This window comes from Oryx dammah, unplaced genomic scaffold (genome assembly GCF_014754425.2).
Source record: "Oryx dammah isolate SB20612 unplaced genomic scaffold, SCBI_Odam_1.1 HiC_scaffold_19, whole genome shotgun sequence".
NCBI classification, from domain to species: Eukaryota; Metazoa; Chordata; class Mammalia; order Artiodactyla; family Bovidae; genus Oryx; species Oryx dammah.
Genome location: NW_024070203.1, coordinates 17327140 through 17339163, shown reverse-complemented (window position 1 = coordinate 17339163; position 12024 = coordinate 17327140).

Below are 12024 nucleotides of genomic sequence, written 5' to 3'. Positions count from 1 at the left end.
CTTAAAGACAGGTAACCATTTGGTTTATCTGGGTGCTGAAACTTTATCTCAATCTACATAGTGCCATTTCTTGCAGGGCTGGTGGAAAAGGCAGGATAACATATTGGGAACATATCGGGAACATTTAACATATCCTTTGACAAAGAAACTACTAGCTCTTCATCTAAGACCCTGTCATTTTCTTTCTGGACACCCAGTTGTACTTCATTCCTCAGGCTCCCTCATAGGTGAGTATCACTGAGAGTCTGAGTTCTAGCTGCTAGAGGATTGGAAGAAGCACCATGTGCTACTTTCAGGCCTTGCTCGTTTAAAAAAAAAGAAGAAGAAGAAGAAAAGGATGATTTAACTGGCATTATTATAAGGCCAGCAGGCTTCCCTGGTGGCTCAGATGGTAAAGAATCTACCTGCAATGCAAGAGACCAGAGGTCAGTCTCTGAATCGAGATGAACCCCTGGAGGAGTGCATGGCAAACCAGTCCAGTATTCTTGCCTGGAGAATCCCCATAGACAAAGGAACCTGGCAACTACAGTTCATGGGGTCTCAAAGAACTGGACATGACCGAGCAACTAAACAACAACAGCAACCATAACTGTAAGGCTATGAGTTTATAACACTTTACATGAAGTGGTATATTGTTAATTAAAGGTGTATATTGAACCCAAAGAAGGCATAAGAAGATTAGATATGGAATATACAAACAGTGGGCACAAAATAAAACATAAAGATATCCAATTAATCCAAAAACAGTCAAAAAAAGAAAGAAAGAAAATAAAAAAAAACCATAGGACAGATGAAGCAAATGGGAAACAACTAACAAGATGGCATGTTCAAACCCCAGAGTATAAATAATTATATTAAAAATAAGGACTCCAAACACAATTAAAAGGCCAGCAATGTGATCAGTTTGGAAAGCAAAAAAGAAAGGACAAACTACGTATTGTCTACAAAAAAACACATTTCGTATATACACACACACACACACACATAGATTACAAGTAAGGCACGCGTGTGCACGTGCTAAGTCGCTTCAGTCGTTTTCAGCTCTTTGCGACCTTATGAACTATGGTCCGCCAGGCTCCTTAATCCACAGGACTCTCCAGCATGGAAGAGGACAAACAGTGCAAGTACTCATTAAAGAAGCTATCTAGTGCAGCAGCATTTATATCATACATAGAAGACTTGAGAACAGGGCATTTTACTGAAAACAAAGAGGAACAACACTAAATGATAAAGGAGTTATTTTCCAAGAGGACATAACAAATCTAATTTTATACCCATCCACCAATACAGCTTCAAAATACATGAAGCAAAACCAGTAGCTCTAAAATTATAAATAAGCAAATGCACCGTTAACATTAGAGATTTCAACATTCCTCTCTTAGTAATCAGAACAAACAGAGGGACTCAGCAAGGATGTAGAAGAACTTAACACATTGTTGAACCATTTATCTATCTGAGATTTATAGAACGTCTCATGCCAACAGAATCTTTTTTCCTAATGCCCAGGAGATCATTCTGCAACATAGACCACATTCTCAGGGGAATAGGAACCTGGGGTGGGATAAACTGTATATTCTTTAGTCACATGACTGTAAACAAGAAACTGATAACAGAAAAGTATCTGGGAGAAAAACCATCAAATATTTGGAAATTGAAGAATATACATAAATAATTCAAGGGTCAAATGGAGAATCAGAAGAAAAATTAGAAGACATTTTAAATTGAGTGGAAACAAAAATATGACATAGTAAAACATGTGCAAACAGCTACAGCAGGACTTGAGGCATTTGTAACATTAAATGTTCATGTTAGAGAGAATGACAGTCTCATGCCAGTGATCTGAGCTTCTACCTTAAGAAACTGGGGGCGGGAAGCAAACTCACCAAATCAAGTGAAAGAAAGAAAAAATAAAGAGAAAAAAATGTAATTGCAAAGAGAAAAAAATAGAAAATCAATGGAAGAAAGAAAAGGTTCTTTGAAACGATCAATAAAAATGATAAACCGCTAGTCAGACTGAATAATGAATGACAGAGAAGAGATACAAGTTGCTGAAGTCAGAACTGAAACAGGGACTTCTCCATAGATCAATCCTTCAGACACTGTCAGGATAAGAAAAAAAAAATACATAAGGTTGTTGTTGTGGTTTCGTCTCTAAATCATGTCTGACTCTGTGATCCCATGGACTGTAACCAGCCAGATTCCTCTGTCCTTGGAATTCTCCACAAAGAATACTGGAGTGGGTTTCCATTTCCTTCTTCGGGGGGTCTTCCCAACCCAGGGATGGAAGCTGTGTTTCCTGCACTGCCTGTGTGTCTTACACTGCAGGTGAATTCTTTACCATGGAGCCACCAGGGAAGCCTATGCAAGTTTATGCACATGGGCGTGAGTGAGTCAACAAAACACACAGTTGGTTTTTTGAAGAGACCAATAGAATTGAAAAGCCCTAGCAAAAATTTTGAGACAGAGACAATATAAGGAAATATCCTGAACAACCAAAGGGCATAGTATTCTAAATCTTAAAGACATTAAAATATGCAGCAAATAAATTTACTAACTAAATTTACTAAATTTATTTGCTAATAAATCTACATTTGAAAATGTAGATTAAAAAAAGACAAATTCCTATGAAAACAAATGTTTCCACAAACTGAAACAAAGTGTAACATTAACAAAATCTGAATAACCATATTAAATACTTCAAAGATGTACATGAAAATATTCTCAGGAAAAGATAGCTAGACCTATAAACTCTTCCAGGCATTTGAAAAATATATATATATACACTAATAGCATGCTTCTTTTTCCCCCTCAGAAAATGGGAGAATAGAGAAATTCTGTAATTTGCTTTATGAAGCCTAGACGTAACTTTAGTATGGAAACTAGAAAGGGGGATAGCAAAACTGAAAAATACTAACCAATCTCTCTCACAGATAGAAAATGAAAAAAAAATCAGTAAAATATTAATAGATATATAACAGACATGTAATAGATATAGATATATATAATAGATATATAATAGACATCAAATACCTTTCAACCGGTTTATTTCAGAAGTTCAAAGGTGGCTTAATTGCAAATTAATCAATGTGGGTTTTAATATCAACAGAATAAAGGAGAGCCATCATATTGTCATCACAGTAGATGGAAGAAAATCATTTTATCAATGTCATCATCACTTGATAATAGAAAAGAAATACTCTAAGCAAAGAATAGAGGCAAACTTTCTTGATAGATATTATTAAGAAATAATTCTGCAGCCAGTACAAAGAAATGAAATAAGATATATGGATCAGAAAGAAAGAAAAGAGCAATATTATTTACAATTAGCATAACTGCAGAAGTAAAATATGTAACAAAGTTGACTAATCACCATTTAGAATTGAAGAATGAATTTAGATAATTGTTGGATGCAGATCAATATGCAAAACTCAGTTACCTGCTTATATTCCATCAAAAAATGTAAATAAGCAGTTTTAAAATGCCACTTAAATATCATTAAAATGTCAGATGTTTAACAGTAAATCTAATAAGTGACATGCTTTGCATGTGACGCTAGTGGTAAAGAACCTGCCTGCCAAGAGACACAGGAGATGCAGGTAAAATCCCTGGGTCAGGAAGGTCCCCTGCAGGAGGGCACAGCAACCCACTCCAGTATTCTTGCCCAGAGAATCCCGTGGACAGAAGAGCCTGGCGGGCTACAGTCCACGGGGTCACAAAGAGTCAGACACGACGGAAGAAACTTAACAGCACAGAGCACAATAAATGGCATATAAGACCTGTATTCACCGTACTGCGAAATACAAAAGAGAACAATTAAATGAATCCTAAATATAAGGAGAGATACATCCTGATAATCTGTTGAAAGGCCCACTATTAGAAATATTTCCATTTTCCTCAAACTGAACCATAAAGTGATTGTGACAAAATACCACATATTTTTAAATTGAGTATTGATAGTTCAGTTCAGTTCAGTTCAGTCATATTGATAAGGTGATTCTAAATGTATGTGGAGTTTCAAAGTGATAGTCACTGCAAGGGCAAACTTAAGGAAAAGGTTATATCATTTATTAGTAGGCAATAAGAGTTCCCTGGTGGCTCAGCTGGTAAAGAATCCGCTTGCAGTGCGGGAGACCCGAGTTTGATCCTGGGTTGGGAAGATTCCCCTGGAGAAGGAAAAGGTTACCCACTCCAGTATTCTGGCCTGGAGAATTCCATGGACTATAGTCCATGGAGGTGCCAAGAGTCAGACTGAGCAACTTTCACTGTCTAGACTTACTATAAAGCTACAGTAGCTTTAGTAAATAAAGAAAAAGTAAAGCTTCATGACACTGTGGTATTGGTACAAACATAAACTGTATGCACAGTCACCCTCAAGCAGCTTTCCAGGATGAGCTAGGCAGAGTTTGGAGTCAAATGAGTTGGACCTAGAATTTCTAATTCTTCCAGTTGTTGCCACTTTCAGTTCAGTTCAGTTCAGTTGCTCAGTCAGGTCTGACTCTTTGTGACCCCATGGACTGTAGCACACCAGGCTTCTCTGTCCATCACCAATTCCCAGAGCTTACTCAAACTCATGTCCATCATGTTGGTAATGCCATCCAACCATCACACCCTCTGTTGTCCCCTTCTCCTCCTGCCTTCAATCTTTCCCAGCATCAGGGTCTTTTCCAATCAGTCGGTTCTTCGCATCAGGTGGCCAAAGCACTGGAGTTTCGATTGTTGTGACTTTGGGCCAATCATTTTTTTAAATATAAATTTAGGCCAATCATTTAATATCTCCAACCATGCATTTCATTTGTATATAGGGTTTGACAATAATTCAAATGTCATTATAAAAATTAAGTAATATATTTAAGGTGCATAGCATTTAACACAATGTCTGACACCCAACAAATCCCAGAAAATTTAAATGTAACTGTCAATGCATGTTAAACAGTTAGGAGAATATCTAGCCTGTGGTAAGCAATCAATGTTAACAGCAATTGTTATATTAATATTAAAAAGGCCAATGTGGAAATAATGCTTGCCCAATGTTAAGCCTTTATTATTCACTCTCTGAAAAGGATTGTGCAGGAATATTCAGGAGTGACACTAAAATTCTAGAGATAGGCAGACTTGTTCTCGATCCTGAAGTGGGTAATTGCTCCAAATCTCCTGATTTTTAAAAGACCTGGAGAGTATAGAGAAAAAAAAAAAAGAACATACCTCTCTGGTAGTTATTCCTGAAGTATGGGGACCATGTTGATAATGACTAAAAATTGCAATTAGAGGAATTTCTTCACAGCACCTCTGGGTCTCATCACCCCTGTTTCACTACAAGAGTGTTTAGCCATTTTCAGTCTGTGCCTCATGAGACAGTTAGCAGCAGGTGCTTCCTATAGAGACGTTTGGAAAACAAGCTTTGTGAGGAGTCGGGGTGGGGTCCTCCCTCACCCTCCCGACCTTGTCCACTCTGTTCTGCGGAGGCTGGGGGACGCCGGAGAGAGGCTTTGGGAGAGAGGCGTCTCGCCGCTGAGCAGCCCGGCACAATTTCTTTCTCTCAGTTTACATGTGTGCTCTAAGCACCGGTTGTGGTGGTTTAGTCACTCAGTCATGTCTGAGTCTTTGCAACTCCAAGAATGGTGCGCTGCCAGGCTCCTCTGTCCTTGGGATTCTCCAGGCAAGAATACTGGAGTGGGGTGCCATTTCCTTCTCTGGGGGATCTTCCCGACCCTGGAATCAAACCCGGGTCTCCTGCACTGCAGGTATATTTTTTACCAACCGAGCCGCCAGGGAATCCCCGAAGCACGGGAGAGGTTGCCGTTCTGTCTCATCAGGGAATCCTTAGCTCTTGTGGAGTCCTTCCCTTTCCCGTAAGCTGACTGGACATGCACGTGGTCTAAGAGGTCAAACGCTCCAGCCAAATGCAGCCACTTTATTCCTGGACATGGAAGAGCTAGGAGAACCCCATGACTACCCACGTGGCCTTGGCACAGCCACTTCACCTCTGCATACCTCAGTGCACCTTTCTGGGAAATGGGAGGGAGGTGGGAGGGAGGCTCAGGAGGGAGGGGACATCGGTACACCTGTGGCTGATTCAAGTTGGCAGATGGCAGAAACCAACACAATCTTGTAAAGCAATTATCCTTCAGTTAAAAATAAATAAATTTAATTTAAAAAAATCATTTTCAGGCCAGAGCTGAGGATTGAATACAATCTAGAGTGATCAGCTTTGCATGTCTATCTCTTCCTATTCGACTTTGAGGAATTCCCTCAGCTAAAGGTCTACCCTCATCCATCCGCTCCAGACTCTGGGATATTTCCCAATAGAAACCTTCCAGCCTCTCCTCAGGGTCTTTGCTCAGCAAATGACAGTCCCCCCAAGACACACTCTTCCCTTCCAGATGTGCCTGTGGAAATAAAACGCTGCTTTCGAGGGAGACTACCGCTCTGTCTTTTGACCTGTTTAGAATGAACCTTGTCGGATTCTAGGGGCTCTCAGCACGTGGTGATTTCCCTCTCCTGCTCCCGTCCCGCAACATCAGCAGACACTTTTGATCGTCAGAAGTGGGGTACACAGTGATGAAATGCTACTACCATCCTACAGCTCACAAGTGAGCCATCTCAGTGAAGAACTTCCCAGCCAAACATGCCACAGTCCTGAAGTTGGAAACCCCGCCCTCATACAGCACAGTGTCCAAATCCTCAGCTTGTCCTTCAGACCCTCTGTGACATGGTTCTGGATACAACAGCCCCATTTTATTCCTTGGCCCTTTCATATGTCATTTTTCCATCTTCTTAGTCTAAAGCCTGAAACATTAGGAATGTGTGAATTCCATGAAGACAGGGGTGGTTTTTTTTTTTTTTTTCATTTTATCCACAGCTGTGTCCCCAGGTGCTTGATAAACAATTGCTGAATGAGCTGGTGAACAGAAAGGCAGCACCTACCCCCAGGTTTGCACAGACTCTCTCCTCTGCCTGCAATGTCTTCTCTTTTTGTTAAGCTAACAAAGCCCTCGTCATCATTCAACATCTAAGCAGGCCCCCTCTTCGAGATGTCCCTCCTTGCCCCCAGTGTCCCACCTTCTCCGCTGGGCTGTTTGTACCTTTGACATCTGCCTGGCTTGTCTCGTCACATTGTTCTGTAATTTATCTTCCTCCGCATTCCTCTTCTCTGCGTGATTACAAGAGCTTTCAAGGCAAGTCTCCTGTCTTAATTATTTGAATATCTCCATCACTGTTCATAGCACCTGACACGGAAGAGGTTCTTAGTAAAGATATTTTGAATGAATGAGTGAGCGCGCGATGACTAGAGGTGTGACAGGCATGGTGATAATAAGTATGAAGCTGGAATGTGGGCGTCAATTCATCTAGGAGGCAGCAGAGGGTGAAACATCCCTTCTCCACGTGACTTAATGATTCTGCTCATCACCGGGAAGGATGCAGGGCCCTTGTGCAGGGTACCAACTGTTTCCTAGTAGCTATCGTGGACATAGCTGGGATTTGGAAGAACAGAGACAGCATCTTGCATAGATTCACAAGAATAGGAGAAATTGAGAGCATATATTAAGACAGATGCAAAGTGTAGCTTGCACCACTCTGGGTAATTTCTTCACTTTTTATAGAGGAAATACCACACTTGCATGGAGGCAATGGGGGAGAATTGATGTTTTCAGGGTTAAGGCAGACACTCAGGGGACTGATGGAGTAGACGAGGGTCAGGCAGTCACACTGCCTCCCTGCAATTGGTTACGATAAAGGTGAAACTCCACACGGGGCCAGGTGAGCTGAATGTCAAGGTGGCAGGGAAGGTGGAAGAGGAGAAAGAAGTCAGGTCAGGGAATCAGCCCAGGGGGAGGGTACACATTTACTGCTGGAAAATTCTCCCAGGGTTGAGTCTGGTGGGCATAGCAACTGTGCTAATCCCTCAGAGTTTAAGGTGATTTTGCAGGAAAATGGAGTAAAATGTGTTGTCCCAAACAGTTGATTTTGGCCTGTTCACTGATGCTCAGAGTAAGGAAGAGCAGGTCTAGCACTGGTACAGGTCTAGAGAGAAAGGGAAAGAGAGCGACCCAAGAAAGTTATTACAGAAAACTGCTGACTGAATTGCTAAACAAATTTGGCAGTCTTAGTGATCTTATTGGATAATTCCATAAATACATCTTGTGAAATTGTTCAAGAAAATATGGCAGGCAGAGAAAGAAAATCACCCCTTAATAGAGAAGAGTTATCCAAAATAAAATCCAGAGAGTGTTGAACTTATGATGTGGGGCCACCATATGTAAAGGCTCTTCTGTCCATGGGATTCTCCAGGCAAGATTTCTGGAGTGGGTTGCTATTTGCTTCTCCAGGGGATCTTTCCAATGCAGGGAACAAAGCTGGGTCTCCTGCATTGCAGGCAGATTCATTATCGTCTGAGACACAAGGGAAGTCCCCTTAATTCTCTAAGGGAAGAGACTTTGGGGGCAGTCAGATAGCTGCACAAACAATTCCATGAACAATTCCATGAATCAATGAGAAAAAAGACACTTCTCTTCTCTATGCAATTGTTATATTGTTCTGAGAGCACTCTCCTATGAGCATAAGAAGCTCAACAAGGACAGTGTTTTAAGTCAAACCAAACACTTTTGGAAATTTTTATAGAGATAAATGTTGAGGTTTTGGCTCATTTAGCAACAGTGTTTATTTGAATTTTTCAATTAGCAGTCCTTGATAGAATTACCTTCCCATTTTACATTTTACATCCATTGGTCTTAATTGCCCAAAGCATTTTTGCTATGGTATATTTAAGTTTGGGGCTTCCCTGGTGGCTCAGACAGTAAAGAATCTGTCTGCAATGCAGGAGACCCAAGTTCGATCCCTGGGTCAGGAAGATCCCCTGGAGAAGGGAATGGCTACCTACACCAATATTCTTGCCTGGAGAATTCCATGGACAGAGGAGCCTAGCAGGCTTAAAATCTATATCAACATTTGAGAAATGAAGGATTTCACATTAAAATTCATATTTATCCTTTTGATTAAAGAAATCCTGAAGATCTGGCCATTTGGAACCTTCTTTTCCTCATAGTGTCTTTGGATGGATCTGCCCCGTGCCAGTCCCCTTGTTGCCTCCCATCATGATTTAACAACATTTATAAATGTTTTTATTGAAACATAGTTGAGTTACAATATTGTGTTTGTTTCAGGTATTTAGAATCTTCTCCATTATGAATTCTGGGAGGGTCTTGAGGATTCTGGCTGCCCCTCACCCCACTCCCCGTGGCCTTACCCCTATATTTGCCCAGTTTGCTCTGATGGATATTTTGTTTCCCCAGGTCACACTGTTCCAATGGTCTCTTGATCCAGTGAAGCCCAAATATGGACCCTGCACAACAGCTCCTGCCCATCCAGAAGGGATCTCCAGACACCAATTGGTTTGATCGTTACCTTGGTCCTTAGTTAATAGGACCATCAGAGCATTTGAATGAGAGCTCTTTATCATCTGTACCTTACAATATTCTGTGGGGTACTTTGATGCTTACAATTGCAGGACACCAGAAAAGGCACGGATACCATCCCTGTGTGTGTCAGGGCTACCACAACCACACAGGCTAGCGCAGTGCTGACAACATGTTTGTGAAATGATTGAATGACTTAATGGCTACTGTTTATTGAATACATACTATTTACCAGCTACTTTTCATGTATTTTCTCAACCAGCTGTCACAGCAGTCTAGTAATGTGGGTGGGTGTCTTAGTCTCCAAAGCCGACATGAGACCCATGAAGCTTAGAGAGGTAAATCATTTATTTGAGATCTCACAGTTGAATTTCAAAAACTGTCTGACTCCAAAGCACTTTAGATGAATGGATAATCGAATGAATGAAGGTATCAATGAAGGAATGACTCTATGAAAACGCTGGTTATCAAGCTTGAGTCTCATATCAGAGTCTGACACAGTGATTCTCAATCCAGGTTGCCCACTGAATCAACCGTGGAGATTTAAAACCACTTATGACCTGGGCTCCGCCCACAGAGACTCTGGTTGAACTGGGGACAAGAGTGGGCATTAGGATTTTTTTTTTAAGCTCTGAAATGATATTTACATATACTCAGGGTTAGGGAAAAGGACATTATTCACCAGGCCTGGTTACATGATGAAGGAGATAAAGCTCATATTGGATATTTCTGGAAGTCAAGTATGTGTATTTTTAAGAATCACATAGAATGATTCTTATCATCCAGCAAGTTTGAGCTCCACTGTAGTAAAACTGAGGCAGCTGACTATGTGTCTCCTGTCCAAGGATAAGAATTATGCCTGGACGTAGAAATTGGCCTGATTTTGCAAGGGGATAAGAGGCAATAAAAGCTCATTGGCCCCACCTAGTGTTGGAGAAGGAAATGGCAACCCACTCCAGTGTTCTTGCCTTGAGAATCCCAGGGACAGGGGAGCCTGGTGGGCTGCTGTCTATAGGGTCCCACAGAGTCGGACACAACTGAAGCAACTTAGCAGTGATGGACAAGAGAGACCCACCAGATAGAGTGAAGTAGATGGCCAGTAATTTGGTGCTCTTCAAATTGACCATCCTTAAGTGTTCTTTAACATTTATTTCATAGGGGCTTAGAGTGATTGATTTGCTACTAATGCAGATATAGGTACATGAATGTGTTTCCTTGGTTTTTATTTTATTATTTTATAATAACATTTTATTGCTGTGACAGCATTTTGTAAGAAGAAAATTGTTTAATAGAGAAATGTTAGGTTTTTGTTTTGAAATTCATTTGTATTACTTTCTAACTTTGGCAGAATAATATAGTCAAATTATATTAGGCAATTTTATTTTGTGGGTACTGAGAACTACTTATGTGATATCCCTAAATAGAGATGAAAAAGATGACCATATACTGTTAGAGGCCTCGTGGTGCTAGGTCCTTTAAAGGACCAAAAAAAAAAGAAAAAGCAGTGAACTCTTCCCTCTAGTGGGGAAAATTGTACATGCAGGGACTCAGAAACTGCACATTGTAAAATCTCAGGAATAAGACTGGTTTAGGGCCACCATGGGGCTTCCCTGGTAGCTCAGCTGGTAAAGAATCCTCCTGCAATGCAAGAGACCTGGGTTCAATCCCTGGGTCCGGAAGGTCTCCTGGAGGAGGGCATGGCAACCCACTCCAGTATTCTTGCCTGGAGAATCCCGAGGACAGAGGAGCCTGGCGGGCTACAGTCCTTAGAGTTGCAGAATCGGACATGACTGAAGAGGGCTTAGCCTCTTCATAAGGAGAGGGCTTAGCCTCACCTCAGGTATCTCAGAGGGATTAGTGTGGGTTGGCTTTGTGCTGTGTACTGACCCAAATACCCTGGATAGGGATGAGCAAAATAGACAAGAAAGATCCTGGCTTTCATAAAAGGTATATTCTAGCTGAGTTTTAAATTATCCATATTAAAAATCAGCAAAGACCTGAATAGACAGTCTTCCATAGAAGGTATAGGCCCACAGATGCATTAAAAGGTGTTCAGCATCACTAAACATCAGGGGAACACAAATTGAAACCGCAGTGAGGTGTCTCCTCACATTGTTAGCATTTTTGTTGTCGTTCAGTCGCTCAGTCCTGTCTGACTCTGGGACCCATGGACTGCAGCACACTAGGCTTCCCTGTCCTTCACCGTCTCCTGGAGTTTGCTCACACTCATGTCTGGCTACTACCAAAATGACAAGAGATAAGTGTTGGTGAGGATGTGGAGAAAATGGAACCCCTGTGCACTGTTGATGGGGACGTAAACAGGCGAAACCACTCTGGAGAACAGTGCAGAGCTTCCTCAAAGATTAGAAATAGAACTACCATGTGACTCAGCAATTCAAACTTCTGGGTATAAAAAAAAATCTCAAGGAGATATTTGAAGTCCCATGTTCATTGCAGCATTGATCACAATAGTCAAGACATGGAGACAAACTAAGTGCTCCTTAAATGAATGAATGGATAATATATATGTAAAATGGAACATTTTCCAACCTTTACAAAAAGGGAAATCCTGTCATCTGAAGCAACATGGATGAAAGTGAAGGGCATTATG